The following is a 16,364-nucleotide window of genomic DNA, read 5'->3' as shown; positions in this document are numbered from 1 at the left end:
CATCATTGATGTTTAGGGCTGAACATTTATCTATCTATCTATCTATCTATCTATCTATCTATCTATCTATCTATCTATCTATCCCATATCTATCTATCTATCTATCTATCTATCTATCTATCTATCTATCCCATATCTATCTATCTATATATCCCAAATCTATCTATCTATCTAGAGAAAAAAAGAGAAACAAAAAGAATCTATCTATCCACTATTTTAAGTGTGTCTAATCTATCTAGAATAAATATTGTGAAGCAGTGCCAAAAATACTGTAATATGGATGAAAACAAAGCGTTTTGGGCATATACCCTTTTAGTCCAACGTAATATACAGTATATAGAAAAATAAGCAGCACCCCTAAAAATTATGAAAAAATTGACAGATTTTTTCTTAGCCCATGTGACAACGTTTCGCTTCTACAACAAAATCTTTCTTAATTTATCTATCTATATATCTATCACAAAGGCATCTATGCATCCATCTATTATCTTTATTTTTCTTTCTTCCTTTCTAGGATAACTCCTTTAAAAGACTATTTATCACTGCAATTTCCGGTTGTCATATCATCTTAAAAGAATCCATCCATCCATCCATCCATCCATCCATCCATCCATCCATCCATCCATCCATCCATCCAGTTTGTCCATCTATTACAAGACAAGCCAAGACTTAAACCCATTCTAGCTTTTATTAAATTTCCCAGTTGTCTAGTTCTGCAATAACACTTATTACATCCCCCATTTAACATAGTCATTACATAGGAGTAGTTACACAAATGGGAGCCATTACATACAATAGGGGAGATTATTTATTCTCTTAAATATTACAGACATATATGTCTCAAACCTGGAAAATGAATTCACCAGGAATCCAAATTGCTTTCGAATCTTCCAACATTTTTTTTTATTACAAATTATTTTTTTTTCTATTTTGGCTATTTTACTTTATTTGCTTGCCATGTGAATAAACCTTATTGGCATTGTATGTGTCTATTTCTATGTGATAAGATTACTTCATATGTAAAGCTCATAAACATTTACTTGTGATTTCCAATGTAAATTTAGGAAACAAATGAATTATCAACGTGATCTCTCTTCTCTGTGATGTAGATATTTCCAACAACCTTCTTTTGCTTGTAATGTCAGCTTCTCTTTCTCTGTAGAGCTTTGTGTGCCCTGACAACTTAGTTGATCTGGTGCCCAGCTGACAGCTCCTTTCTGCCTCATTTCATTTGGTCAATCTGAATTTGGTGATCTAGTCAATCTTTTTTTTCAGAGCCCGTGTCATCTCCCCAACTATTATATCAACCTTTACCCCTAGTAATGGTATAAAACAATGCCAGGTCTGAGTCTCTGGCACAAAGGACCTGGGCCCCTCTTGAGTTAATGATAGAAACATTTTAACACAGGTGACAAAACATTTTCATGACTAAATAAAGGCTAATAGAGCTCATTTAGGTTTGAATTCTCTCCTATTCTGATCTAATTGAAGGATGATTAGAGATTTTTTTTTCTGGCTGACATAATTCTATATTGACATTGAAATTCTTTCGGGATTTGCTCTAATGTTTCAAAAGAGAACTAGATTTTTTCGTCCAAAGAAAAAATAATAATACAAACAACAGATAAAGAAACCTATGGTTATACCAACATATTAATTTATGTTAATTCTTGGTATTTGTATTTAAATATTCCCAAATACTTTATATTCATACACAGTGTGCACACTCGTATATTAGTCAATTTGTATCTTTTAATATTACTTTCTATATCTAATTATTGAACATCTATAGTGCTGCGGGTCAATCCTAAAGGTTAATAAACTTGAAACCTGAATATTTAAGAGTGTGAAACTAAACTTTTGTCTTTCTTAGGAGAATATCTATGTGTGCAAAATTTTTGGACAACTATTAATATACAGAATTATTGTGGAACTAAATGAAAAATCTACATTTTTCCACCTCAGTTGTTTATTTGCTTCTGTTAAAATGAGAATAGTAACCAAACAACTCAAAATGTACAGTGAATTGCATAAGGGTAACAATGTTTTGAACTTTTGACTTTCAGGCTCCATATCTCACCATCCACTACAGCTTTGATTGTCAGACTACCATCATTTTTATAGACAATCATCTTGGTTATCGCTACATAAATTTGACTCACAACTATTTAGCATATGATTAGTTATGCAGATTCTTGTCATGTCACTGCATTGTTACTGTTTTGCTCCTGGTGGTTGAACAATATTTTTCTTCCTAAACACTACAAAATACAATTTAGTCTTACATTCCCTTATAGCTCAGTGTGTTATTAGGTTGATTTCCAGGTGAATGGTCATTGGTTTGAATCAGGAGCAGCCATGAAGACGATTTCCCAAGAAATCAGAAAGCATAATCCAGCTAATCCAGACCTGGGAAAAGTGTGGCCCATGGGCCACATTCGGCCCTTTGGCTGTCTCAGTCTGGTCCGCGGACCGAGACAGCCGAGGGCCTGGAAAGCAGAGGTCCACGGGCCGCACCGTGCCCGTCCGCTCGCTGTCTCCATCTGCGCTCGTGCGCTGACTTCATTGGTGGAGGAGGGGCCTCCGGCTACTTCCCCTACCAATCAGCGTGTGAAACAGCTGTGTGCTGTGGAGAGTCAGCGCACCGGAGGCAGGGAGACAAGCAAAGTGCCAAGGAACAGGATCGAGGTGAGTATGCAGTGTTCATTTTTTTTCATGTGTATGGGATGTTTGGGTGGGGATGGGGAGGCTATGGGGGTGTTGTGCTGCACAAGGGTGAGGCTATGGAGGTGTTGTGCTGCACAAGGGGAGGCTATGGGGTTGTTGTGCTGCACAAGGGAAGGCTATGATGGTGTCGTACTGTACAAGGGGAGACTATGGGGTTGTGCTGCACATGGTGAGGCTATGGGGCCTTGTGCGGCACAATGGGAGGCTGTGTGGGGCTCATGCAGTATATAGGGAGGCTGTTTGGGCTAATGCAGTATATACAGTTGTGGCCAAAAGTATTGACACCCCTGCAATTCTGTCAGATAATACTCAGTTTCTTCCTGAAAATGATTTCAATCACAAATTCTTTGGTATTATTATCTTCATTTAATTTGTCTTAAATGAAAAAAACACAAAAGAGAATGAAGCAAAAAAGCAAAACATTGATCATTTCACACAAAACTCCAAAAATGGGCCAGACAAAAGTATTGGCACCCTCAGCCTAATACTTGGTTGCACAACCTTTAGCCAAAATAACTGCAACCAACCGCTTCCTGTAACCATCAATGAGTTTCTTACAATGCTCTGCTGGAATTTTAGACCATTCTTCTTTGGCAAACTGCTCCAGGCCCCTGATATTTGAAGGGTGCCTTCTCCAAACTGCCATTTTTAGATCTCTCCACAGGTGTTCTATGGGATTCAGGTCTGGACTCATTGCTGGCCACCTTAGAAGTCTCCAGTGCTTTCTCTCAAACCATTTTCTAGTGATTTTTGAAGTGTGTTTTGGGTCATTGTCCTGCTGGAAGACCCATGACCTTTGAGGGAGACCCAGCTTTCTCACACTGGGCCCTACATTATGCTGCAAAATTTGTTAGTAGTCTTCAGACTTGATAATGCCATGCACACGGTCAAGCAGTCCAGTGCCAGAGGCAGCAAAGCAACCCCAAAACATCAGGGAACCTCCACCATGTTTGACTGTAGGGACCGTGTTCTTTTCTTTGAATGCCTCTTTTTTTCTCCTGTAAACTCTATGTTGATGCCTTTGCCCAAAAAGCTTTAATTTTGTCTCATCTGACCAGAGAACATTCTTCCAAAACGTTTTAGGCTTTTTCAGGTAAGGCCTGTTTCACACTTCAGTTTTTTCTGTCAGTCAAAATAGCGGAAAACGGATCCGCAGGCGGACTGACAGAAACAGGGGTCAGCGGATGTACGGATCCGCCGATGGTAAAAATTTAAAGGAACTGCGCCTGGGGAAAAAAAAAAAATTATTACCTGGATGTAGTGGTATCGGGAAGATGCGGTGAGTGATCATCGCGGGAAGTGGGCGAGTAGCGATCGTGAAGTGGAGGAGATCGCGCGAGAATTGTAGGAGATCGCGCGATAATTGTAGGAGATCGCGCAATGTTCGGTTGGAGATCGCACGAGAATTGTAGGAGATCGCGCGATGTTCGGTTGGAGATCGTGCGAGAATTGTAGGAAATCGCGCGATGTTCGGTTGGAGATCGCGCGAGAATTGTAGGAGATCGCGCGATGTTCGGTTGGAGATCGGGCGAGAATTGTAGGAGATTGCGCGATGCTCGGCCGGAGATCGGGCGAGAAGTGGAGGACATGGCGGCTGGAGATCGGGCGAGAAGTGGAGGACATGGTGGCTGGAGATCGGGCGAGAAGTGGAGGAGGAGAGAGAGAGAGAGAGAGAAAGAAAATTTTTTCTTCCAGCAGCCAGACAAGATTGAGGGTTAAAAAGGGAAAAAGCAGATCCGCAGAGCAAAAATACGTTACAGGCTCCGTTCGGTGATCTCAGCGGACGCCAAAATTTTGGCGGATCCGCACAAATACGGACCATCATCAGTAAAAATCCGCCGACAATGCAAGTCAATAGGTAAAAAAACGGATCCGCAAAGAAAAATGGCGGATCCGTTTTTTTAACAAAAAGGCGGATTTTGACTGATGGTGACAAACGGAAGTGTGAAACAGGCCTAAGTTTTGGCAAACTCCAGCCTGGCTTTTTTATGTCTCGGGGTAAGAAATGAGGTCTTCCTGGGTCACCTACCATACAGTCCCTTTTCTTTCAGATGCCGACGGATAGTGCGGGTTGACACTGTTGTACCCTCGGACTGCAGGGCAGCTTGAACTTGTTTGGATGTTAGTCGAGGTTCTTTATCCAACATCCGCACAATCTTGTGTTGAAAACTCTTGTCAATTTTTCTTTTCCGTCCACATCTAGGGAGGTTAGTCACAGTGCCATGGGCTTTAAACTTCTTGATGACACTGCGCATGATAGACACAGGAACATTCAGGTCTTTGGAGATGGACTTGTAGCCTTGAGATTGCTCATGCTTCCTCACAATTTGGTTTCTCAAGTCCTCAGACAGTACTTTGGTCTTCTTTCTTTTCTCCATGCTCAATGTGGTACACACAAGGACACGGGACAGAGATTGAGTCAACTTTAATCCATGTCAACTGGCTGCAAGTGTGATTTAGTTATTGCCAACACCTGTTAGGTGCCACAGGTAAGTTACAGGTGCTGTTAATTATACAAATTAGAGAAGCATCACATGATTTTTTCGAACAGTGCCAATACTTTTGTCCACCCTCTTTTTTATGTTTGGTGTGGAATTATATCCAATTTGGATTTAGGACAATTCTTTTTGTGTTTTTTAATTTAAGACAAATTAAATGAAGATAATTATAACAAAGAATTTGTGTTTGCAATCAGTTACAGGAAGAAACTGGTAGTATCTGACAAAATTGCAGGGGTGTCAATGCTTTTGGCCACAACTGTATAGGGAGGCTGTGGGGCTCATGGAGTATATATATAGGGAGGCTGTGTGGGGCTCATGCTCTATATAGGGAGGCTGTTTGGGGCTCATGCTGTATATAGGGAGGCTGTGTGGGGGCTTTTACAGTATATAAGGGGGGGCTCATATGATATACAGAAGGGGCTGTACTTGGGTTCAAACGATATTTAGGAGGATGCCAGCATACTTATTTCTGCTCATTATTAAGTGATACAATTAATAATATAATTATCAATAATATAATTATAATATAATGATATTAATATTGAGTAGAATTAATTTTGACCTATTGGTTCAGCCCTCGACAACAGTCACGGTCTCTAATGTGGGCCCTCAGGAAAATTAATTGCCTACCCCTGAAATCCATAGCAGTCTGTCGACCAAGAAAATTGCCAAACTGCATTATGTGAGTGCCATGACAGTTGGAAGAATACAAAATGATGTGCCTCCATTCAGAAGCCAAGAGGTGGACATCTAGGCCAAATATCGGAGTCAACAAGCTGGCACATCCCAAAGTCTATCAGTTCTGGTGCGACAAACACGCCAGTGGAGGTGGCTCATATGCTTCGTAATAGTGAGATCACAGATGTTAATACAAGCACCGTGCGACACGCGTTACACAAGTCTGGAATGGTGACCCAAAAAAAAGGTGAAGAAGCCTTGACTTCATATATCATCATAAGAAGCGTCAGTTTGAGTTTGCAAACAAGTAGGAATAGAGGACATGTAATGATTTGAAACTGGTGATTTGTAGTGATGACATAAAAGTAAATAGACTAGCCTCTGATAGGTGCAAATGGATCAGAAAGAAACAAAGGAAAAAAGGGCTAATGGATTGAGAAATTGAAGGACCTGTCAAGTTCGGGGAGAGGAAGCCTGATGATATGGGGTTCTTTCACAGCCAAAGGCATTGGATACTTGACAAGGATGGTGGTCTCTATGCTGAGTTATTCGTGAGTGTCCTACAAGATGAATGACTTTGAACACTCAAGTACTATGGGTATGAAAAGAACGAGAGTGTTCTAACAGTACAACACGAATATTACATCGAGATTGGCAAAGAAATGGTTAACTGTCAATGAAGTAGATGTGTTGAATTGGCCCCACAGTCCCCAGACCTCAATCCAATTAATCACTTGTGGGTAGAATTGAAGAAAAAGCTGTATACATACCCAAGTGAGTTGACCAGTATGCACCAACGTTGGGAACGTGTAGAACCTGAGATCAAATTTACGGTTGACATGTTTTTGAATCTGACCGACAGGGCCGGTTTTAGACAAAGTACGGCCCTGGGCAAAAGTTTTAAGTGGGGCCCCAAATGCTCACATATTGCACCATCACACAGAAACATTTCTGTTGTATTTACATGCTCTGAGTTCAGGCCGCTAAACGAGCGTGATCGACAATACTGAAGTCGTTCAACACTTATTTCCTGGCCTCTCTATGGTATGTGCACACATTCAGTAATTGGCAGCGGTTTGGACGCAGCACATGTCCGCTGCACCCAAAGCACTGTCGTCTATTGAGCGCAGGAGATTCCACATGTGTTCACTTAACCGTGCGGATTCACTGGGTCCAATACATTGTCTGGGTGAAATTTATCTTGCGGAGGCTCACGTCTCCGCAAGATAATTAAACATGCTGTGGTCTGGAAAGATGCACTGCATGTCCTTCTCCGTGGGTAAGCACAAGTAGGCAGCCTCCAACCTGTATCGTTTACCAACCGTGTGCACCTAACCTTACTCCGGCTGAGGAAGAATGATGGGTACAGATAGTCCTTGATACAGTATAATGCAGGTCCCATATAGTACACATAGTAGAATGCACTCCCTATGGTCCTTGATCTAATATTATGCAGCGCCCCTCAAAGTATACTTCAGCCCCTCTCAGAGTATAATTCAGCCTCCTCAGAGTATACTGCAGCCTTCCTCAGAGTATCCTGCAGCCCATTCATAGAGTATCATGTAGTCCGCTCATATAGCATAATGAAGCCCCCCTCCAAGTATAATGCAGCCCTCTCAGAGTATAATGCAGCCCTCTCAGAGTACAATGCAGCCCTCTCAGAGTATAATGCAGCCCCCCCACACAGTATAATGCAGCTCCCTCAGGGTATAATGCAGCCCCCTCAGAGTATAATGCAGCCCGACACACACAGTATAATTCATCCCACCACAAACAAACACACAAACAGCATAATGCAGCCCCCACACAGAGTATAATGCAGCCCCCACATACACAGTATAGTGCAGTCCCCCACACACAGTATAACTCTCCTATATACACTGTATAATGCAGTCCCCCAACACACAGTATAATGCAGCCGCAACACCCACACAGTATAATGCAGCCCCCCACATACACAGTATAATGCAGTCCTCCCACACACAGTATAATGCAGCTCCCCCACATACACAGTATAGTGCAGTCCACCCGCACACACAGTATAATGCAGCTCCTCCACATACACAGTATAATGCAGCCCCCACACTCAGTATAATGCAGCTCCCCCACATACACAGTATAATTCAGTCCCCCCACACACACTATAATGCAGCTCCCCAACATACACAGTATAGTGCAGTCCCCCCACACACAGTATAATGCAGCCCCTACACACACAGTATAATGCAGTCCCCCACACAGTATAATGCAGTTCTCACACTCAGAATAATGCAACTCCCCCACATACATAGTATTGTGCAGTCCCCCCACACACAAGATAATGCAGCCTCCCCCTGCACACACGCACATACTATAGTGTAGCAGGTGCAGCAGACACACACACACAATACTTACCTCTCCTTGTTCCCCGTGCTGCTCTGGCTTCTGCAGAGTGACTCATCGGCTCCACTGGCGGCGCACGCTGCTGAGTCAGAATCAGAGGAGAGTGATGGGAGAGGGAGTGTCATCTGATGCTCTCTCCTCCATCACTGCTTTCAACTGTATCGGCATTTATGATGCCGAAAAGATGAACGCGTGATGTGTGGGGGGTAGGGGCGGCGCCAGGACCCTCTTACTCAGGGGCCCCATAAAGGTGGCGTGGTGTGCCGCTATTAGTGGCACAACACTGGTTGGGGGACCCTGGAGGAGCGGGGGCCCTAGGCAGCTGCCTGGTCTGCCTGCCCCTAACGCCGATCCTGCTGACCCAGAGCAGCCCAGAAAGTTTGGGGGCGTGTTGAAAACCAAAGGTGGATTTACAAAATACTAACAAAATTCTAAAAATTAAAATGTAGATATTTGGAAGAAAATGCAGTGACATGACAATAATCTGCATAACTAATAATATTCTAAATAGTTGCAAGTCAAATAATGTATGAGATAAACAAAATGATTGTCTAAAACAGGGGTGGGCAATTAATTTTCCTGGGCCACATGAGAGACCGTGACTGTTGTCGTGGGCTGACCCAATAGGCCAAAATTAATTCTGCTCAATATTAATATCAATATATTATAATTGTAGTATTGATACAATTATGATACAATTGTATCACTTAATATTGAGCAGAATTAAGTATGCTGACATGCTCCTAAATATTGTTTGAACCCAAGTACAGACCCTTCTGTATATCATATGAGCCCCACCTATATACTGTAAGAACCCCCTCACAGCCTCCCTATATACAGCATGAGCCCCACACAGCCTCTTTATATAGAGCATGAGCTCCACACAGCCTCCCTTATATACTGCATGAGCCCCACAGCCTCCCTATACAGTATATAATAATAATAAATTTTATTTTTATAGCGCCGACATATTCCGCAGCACTTTACATTTCAGAGGGGATTTGTACAGACAATAGACATTACAGCATAACAATAATCACATACAGTAGATTATAACAAATACCAAGAGGAGTGAGGGCCCTGCTCGCAAGCTTACAGTCTATGAGGAAAGAGGTAGACACGAAAGGTGGGTGGTAACAGTTGCTCTGATTGTATGGACCAGCCATAATGTTAAGTGTGTAACAGTACAGACACAGAGGGCTAATGGATGCATAAAGCATGTGGGAACATGATGCTGTGAACCTGGTTATGGTAAAACTTTTGGCTCTGCCACACAGGGATAGGTTAGGTTAATGTGTTGAGGCGATAGGTCAGTCTGAATAAATGCGTTTTCAGGACACGCTTAAAATTGTGGGGATTGGGGACTAATCGTATTGACCTGGGAAGTGCATTCCAAAGAATTGGCGCGGCACGTGTAAAGTCTTGGAGACGGGAGTGGGAGGTTCTGACTATTGAGGATACTAACCTCAGGTCATCAGCAGAACGGAGGGCGCGGGTAGGGTGGTATACTGAAACAAGGGAGGAGATGTAGGGTGGTGCTGAGCCATGGAGGGCTTTGTGGGTGAGGGTAATAAGTTTATACTGAATTCTGGAGTGGATGGGTAGCCAGTGTAATGACTGGCACAAGGTAGAGGCATCGGTGTAATGATTGGTGAGGAATAAGATCCCGGCTGCAGCATTCAAGACAGATTGGAGAGTTTGGTAAGAGGGAGACCGATTAGAAGAGAGTTACAATAGTCGAGACGAGAATGAATAAGAGAAACAGTAAGAGTTTTTGCAGAGTCAAAAGTAAGAAAAGGTCGAATTCTAGAAATGTTTTTGAGGTGCAGATGACAAGAGCGAGCCAGTGATCGAATGTGGGGGGCAAAGGAAAGCTCGGAATCAAGTATGACCCCAAGACAGCGGGCATGTTGCTGGGGAGTAATAGTGGAACCACACACAGAAATAGCAATGTCGGGTATAGGTACATTATTAGCGGGAGGAAACACCAGGAGTTCAGTCTTTGACAGGTTCAGTTTCAGATATAGTGAGGACATGATATTAGACACAGCGTTTAGACAATCGCCAGTGTTTTCTTGAAAGGCTGGCGTGATGTCAGGAGAAGAAGCGTATAATTGGGTGTCATCAGCATAGAGATGGTACTGGAAACCAAATCTACTGATTGTTTGACCAATAGGGGCAGTGTACAAGGAGAAGAGGAGGGGGCCTAGAACCGATCCTTGAGGAACCCCAACAATAAGGGGAAGGTGAGAGGAGGAGGAACCGGCAAAAGAAACAGTAAAGGAGCGGTCGGAGAGATAGGAGGAGAACCAGGAGAGAACGGTGTCCTTGAGGCCAATGGAATGGAGCATAGTGAGGAGGAGCTGATGATCCACAGTGACGAATGCTGCAGAGAGATCCAAGAGAATTAGCATGGAGTAATGACCATTAGATTTAGCTGTTAGTAGATCATTAGAAACTTTAGTGAGGGCAGTTTCAGTGGAGTGTAAAGAGCGGAAACCGGATTGGAGAGGGTCGAGAAGAGAGTTTTCTGAGAGATAGCGGATAAGACGGGAGTGGACCAGGCGTTCCAGGAGTTTAGAGATGAAGGGAAGATTAGAGACAGGTCTATAGTTAGCGGCACAGTTTTGGTCGAGGGATGGTTTTTTAAGTAGTGGATGTATGATGGCATGCTTAAATGAGGAGGGAAAAATACCAGAAGAGAGAGAGAGGTTAAATATTTTAGTTAGGTGAGGGGTGACAGCAGGGGAAAGGGACTGGAGTAGATGTGACGGAAATGGGTCACTGGTGCAAGTAGTTGGGCGAGAAGATGCAAGGAGCCTGCTTACTTCTTCTTCTGTGACTGGTTCAAAATCAGAGAGTGAGTTAGATGCAGTGGGGGAGGGAGGACAGTGCATGGTATGAGGGGATTTGGAGATAATTTCCTGTCGGATCTGGTCAATTTTTTCTTTGAAGTAATTGGCCAGATCATCAGCTCGGAGCTCCGTGGTTGGGGCCTGTACTCTTGGATTGAGTAGAGAATGAAAAGTGTCAAAGAGACGTTTAGGGTTATTGGACAGTGAGGTGATGAGGGTGTATATACTGCGGATATATACTGCATGAGCCCCACACAGCCTCATATATATACTGCATGAGCCTCACCCAGCCTCCCTATATACTGCATGAGCGCCACACGGCCTCTCTATATATACTGCATGAGCCTCACACAGCCTCCCTATATACACTGCATGAACACCACACAGCCTCTCTATATATGCTGCATGAGCCCCACACAGCCTCCATTTATATACTGTATGAGTCCCACACAGCCTGCCTATATATACTCCATGAGCCCCACACAGCCTCTCTATATATGCTGCATGAGCCCCACACAGCCTCCCTATATATACTGCATGAGCCCCACATAGCCTCCCTATATATATTGCATGAGCCCTACACAACCTCCCTATATACTGCATGAGCCTCACACAGCCTCCCCAAATACTGTACAAGCCCCACACAGCCTCCCCATATACTGCATGAGCCCCACACAGCCTCCCCATATATACTCCATGAGGCCCACACAGACTCCCTATACATACTGCATGAGCCCCACACAGCCTCCATTTATATAGTGTATGAGTCCCTCACAGCCTGCCTATATATACTCCATGAGCCCCACACAGCCTCTCTATATATGCTGCATGAGCCCCACACAGCCTCCCTATATATACTGCATGAGCCCCACATAGCCTCCCTATATATACTGCATGAGCCCTACACAACCTCCCTATATACTGCATGAACCCCACACAGCCTTCCTTTATATACTGCATGAGTCCCACACAGCCTCCCTATATATACTCCAAGAGCCCCACATAGCCTCTCTATATACACTGCATGAGCCCCACACAGCCTCTCTATATAGAGCATGAGCCCCAAATAGCCACACCATATACTACATGAGCCCCACACAGCCTCCCTATATATACTGCATGAGCCCTACACAGCCTCCCTATATATACTGCATGAGCCCCACACAGCCTCCCTATATATACTCCATGAGCCCACACAGCCTCCCTATATATACTGCATGAGCCCCAACAGCCTTCCTTTATATACTGCATGAGTCCCACACAGCCTCCCTATATATACTCCAAGAGCCCCACATAGCCTCTCTATATACACTGCATGAGCCCCACACAGCCTCCCTATATACACTGCATGAGCCCCACACAGCCTCCCTATATACACTGCATGAGCCTCACACAGCCTCCCTATATACACTGCATGAGCCTCACACAGCCTCCCTATATATACTGCATGAGCCTAACACAGCCTCCCTATATACACTGCATGAGCCTCACACAGCCTCCCTATATACACTGCATGAGCCCCACACAGTCTCCCTAAATATACTCCATGAGTCCCACGCATACTCCCTATATATACTGCATGAGCTCCACACAGCCTTCCTTTATATTCTGCATGAGTCTCACACAGCCTCCCTTTATATACCGCATGAGCCCCACACAGCCTCCCTATATATACTGCATGAGCCCCACACAACCTCCCTATATATACTGCATGAGCCCCACACAGCCTCCCTATATACACTGCATGAGCCCCACACAGCCTCCCTATATACAATGCATGAGCCTCACACAGCCTCCCTATATACACTGCATGAGCCTCACACAGCCTCACTATATATACTGCAAGAGCCCCACACAGCCTCCCTATATATACTGCATGAGCCCCACACAGCCTCCCTATATATACTGCATGAGCCCCACACAGCCTCCCTATATATACTGCATGAGCCCCACACAGCCTCCCTATATATACTGCATGAGCCTCACACAGCCTCCCTATATACAGTGCATGAGCCTCACACAGCCTCCCTATATATACTGCATGAGCCCCACACAGCCTCCCTAAATATAATCCATGAGTCCCACGCAGACTCCCTATATATACTGCATGATCCCCATACAGCCTTTTTTTTATATCCTGCATGAGTCCCACACAGCCTCCCTATATATACTCCATGAACCCCACACAGCCTCTCTATATATACTGCATGATCCCCACACAGCCTCTCTATATATACTGCATGAGCCCCACACAGCCTCCCTATATATACTGCATGAGCCCCACACAGCCTCCCTATATATACTGCATGAGCCCCACACAGCCTCCCTATATACACTGCATGAGCCCCACACAGCCTCCCTATATACACTGCATGAGCCTCACACAGCCTCCCTATATACACTGCATGAGCCTCACACAGCCTCACTATATATACTGCATGAGCCCCACACAGCCTCCCTATATATACTGCATGAGCCCCACACAGCCTCCCTTTATATACTGCATGAGCCTCACACAGCCTCCCTATATACACTGCATGAGCCTCACACAGCCTCCCTATATATATTGCATGAGCCCCACACAGCCTCTCTAAATATACTCCATGAGTCCCACGCAGACTCCCTATATATACTGCATGAGCCCCATACAGCCTTTTTTATATACTGCATGAGTCCCACACAGCCTCCCTATGTATACTCCATGAACCCCACACAGCCTCTCTATATATACTGCATGAGCCCCACACAGCCTCCCTATATATACTGCATGAGCCCCACACAGCCTCCCTATATACACTGCATGAGCCCCACACAGCCTCCCTATATATACTGCATGAGCCCCACACAGCCTCCCTATATACACTGCATGAGCACCACACAGCCTCTCTATATAGAGCATGAGCCCCAAATAGCCACACCATATACTACATGAGCCCCACACAGCCTCCCTATATATACTGCATGAGCCCCACACAGCCTCCCTATATATACTGCATGAGCCCCACACAGCCTCCCTATATACACTGCATGAGCCCCACACAGCCTCCCTATATACACTGCATGAGCCCCACACAGCCTCCCTATATACACTGCATGAGCCTCACACAGCCTCACTATATATACTGCATGAGCCCCACACAGCCTCCCTATATATACTGCATGAGCCCCACACAGCCTCCCTTTATATACTGCATGAGCCTCACACAGCCTCCCTATATACACTGCATGAGCCTCACACAGCCTCCCTATATATATTGCATGAGCCCCACACAGCCTCTCTAAATATACTCCATGAGTCCCACGCAGACTCCCTATATATACTGCATGAGCCCCATACAGCCTTTTTTATATACTGCATGAGTCCCACACAGCCTCCCTATGTATACTCCATGAACCCCACACAGCCTCTCTATATATACTGCATGAGCCCCACACAGCCTCCCTATATATACTGCATGAGCCCCACACAGCCTCCCTATATACACTGCATGAGCCCCACACAGCCTCCCTATATATACTGCATGAGCCCCACACAGCCTCCCTATATACACTGCATGAGCACCACACAGCCTCTCTATATAGAGCATGAGCCCCAAATAGCCACACCATATACTACATGAGCCCCACACAGCCTCCCTATATATACTGCATGAGCCCTACACAGCCTCCCTATATATACTGCATGAGCCCTACACAGCCTCCCTATATATACTCCATGAGCCCACACAGCCTCCCTGTATATACTGCATGAGCCCCAACAGCCTTCCTTTATATACTGCATGAGTCCCACACAGCCTCCCTATATATACTCCAAGAGCCCCACATAGCCTCTCTATATACACTGCATGAGCCCCACACAGCCTCCCTATATACACTGCATGAGCCCCACACAGCCTCCCTATATACACTGCATGAGCCTCACACAGCCTCCCTATATACACTGCATGAGCCTCACACAGCCTCCCTATATATACTGCATGAGCCTCACACAGCCTCCCTATATACACTGCATGAGCCTCACACAGCCTCCCTATATACACTGCATGAGCCCCACACAGTCTCCCTAAATATACTCCATGAGTCCCATGCAGACTCCCTATATATACTGCATGAGCTCCACACAGCCTTCCTTTATATTCTGCATGAGTCCCACACAGCCTCCCTTTATATACTGCATGAGCCCCACACAGCCTCCCCATATATACTGCATGAGCCTCACACAGCCTCCCTATATATACTGCATGAGCCCCACACAGCCTCCCTATATACACTGCATGAGCCCCACACAGCCTCCCTATATATACTGCATGAGCCCCACACAGCCTCCCTATATACACTGCATGAGCCCCACACAGCCTCCCTATATACATTGCATGAGCCTCACACAGCCTCCCTATATACACTGCATGAGCCTCACACAGCCTCACTATATATACTGCAAGAGCCCCACACAGCCTCCCTATATGTACTGCATGAGCCCCACACAGCCTCCCTATATACACTGCATGAGCCCCACACAGCCTCCCTATATACACTGCATGAGCCTCACACAGCCTCCCTATATACACTGCATGAGCCTCACACAGCCTCACTATATACTGCAAGAGCCCCACACAGCCTCCCTATATATACTGCATGAGCCCCACACAGCCTCCCTATATATACTGCATGAGCCCCACACAGCCTCCCTATATATACTGCATGAGCCCCACACAGCCTCCCTATATATACTGCATGAGCCCCACACAGCCTCCCTATATGTATACTGCATGAGCCTCACACAGCCTCCCTATATACACTGCATGAGCCTCACACAGCCTCCCTATATATACTGCATGAGCCCCACACAGCCTCTCTAAATATAATCCATGAGTCCCACGCAGACTCCCTATATATACTGCATGATCCCCATACAGCCTTTTTTTATATCCTGCATGAGTCCCACACAGCCTCCCTATATATACTCCATGAACCCCACACAGCCTCTCTATATATACTGCATGATCCCCACACAGCCTCTCTATATATACTGCATGAGCCCCACACAGCCTCCCTATATATACTGCATGAGCCCCACACAGCCTCCCTATATACACTGCATGAGCCCCACACAGCCTCCCTATATACACTGCATGAGCCCCACACAGCCTCCCTATATACACTGCATGAGCCTCACACAGCCTCCCTATATACACTGCATGAGCCTCACACAGCCTCCCTA

The sequence above is a fragment of the Dendrobates tinctorius genome, unplaced genomic scaffold, assembly GCF_039654945.1.
Source record: "Dendrobates tinctorius isolate UK_male_01 unplaced genomic scaffold, ASM3965494v1 ptg000006l, whole genome shotgun sequence".
Taxonomy (NCBI): domain Eukaryota; kingdom Metazoa; phylum Chordata; class Amphibia; order Anura; family Dendrobatidae; genus Dendrobates; species Dendrobates tinctorius.
The sequence above is the reverse complement of the archived record's forward strand: the minus strand, read 5'-3'. Positions refer to the sequence as shown.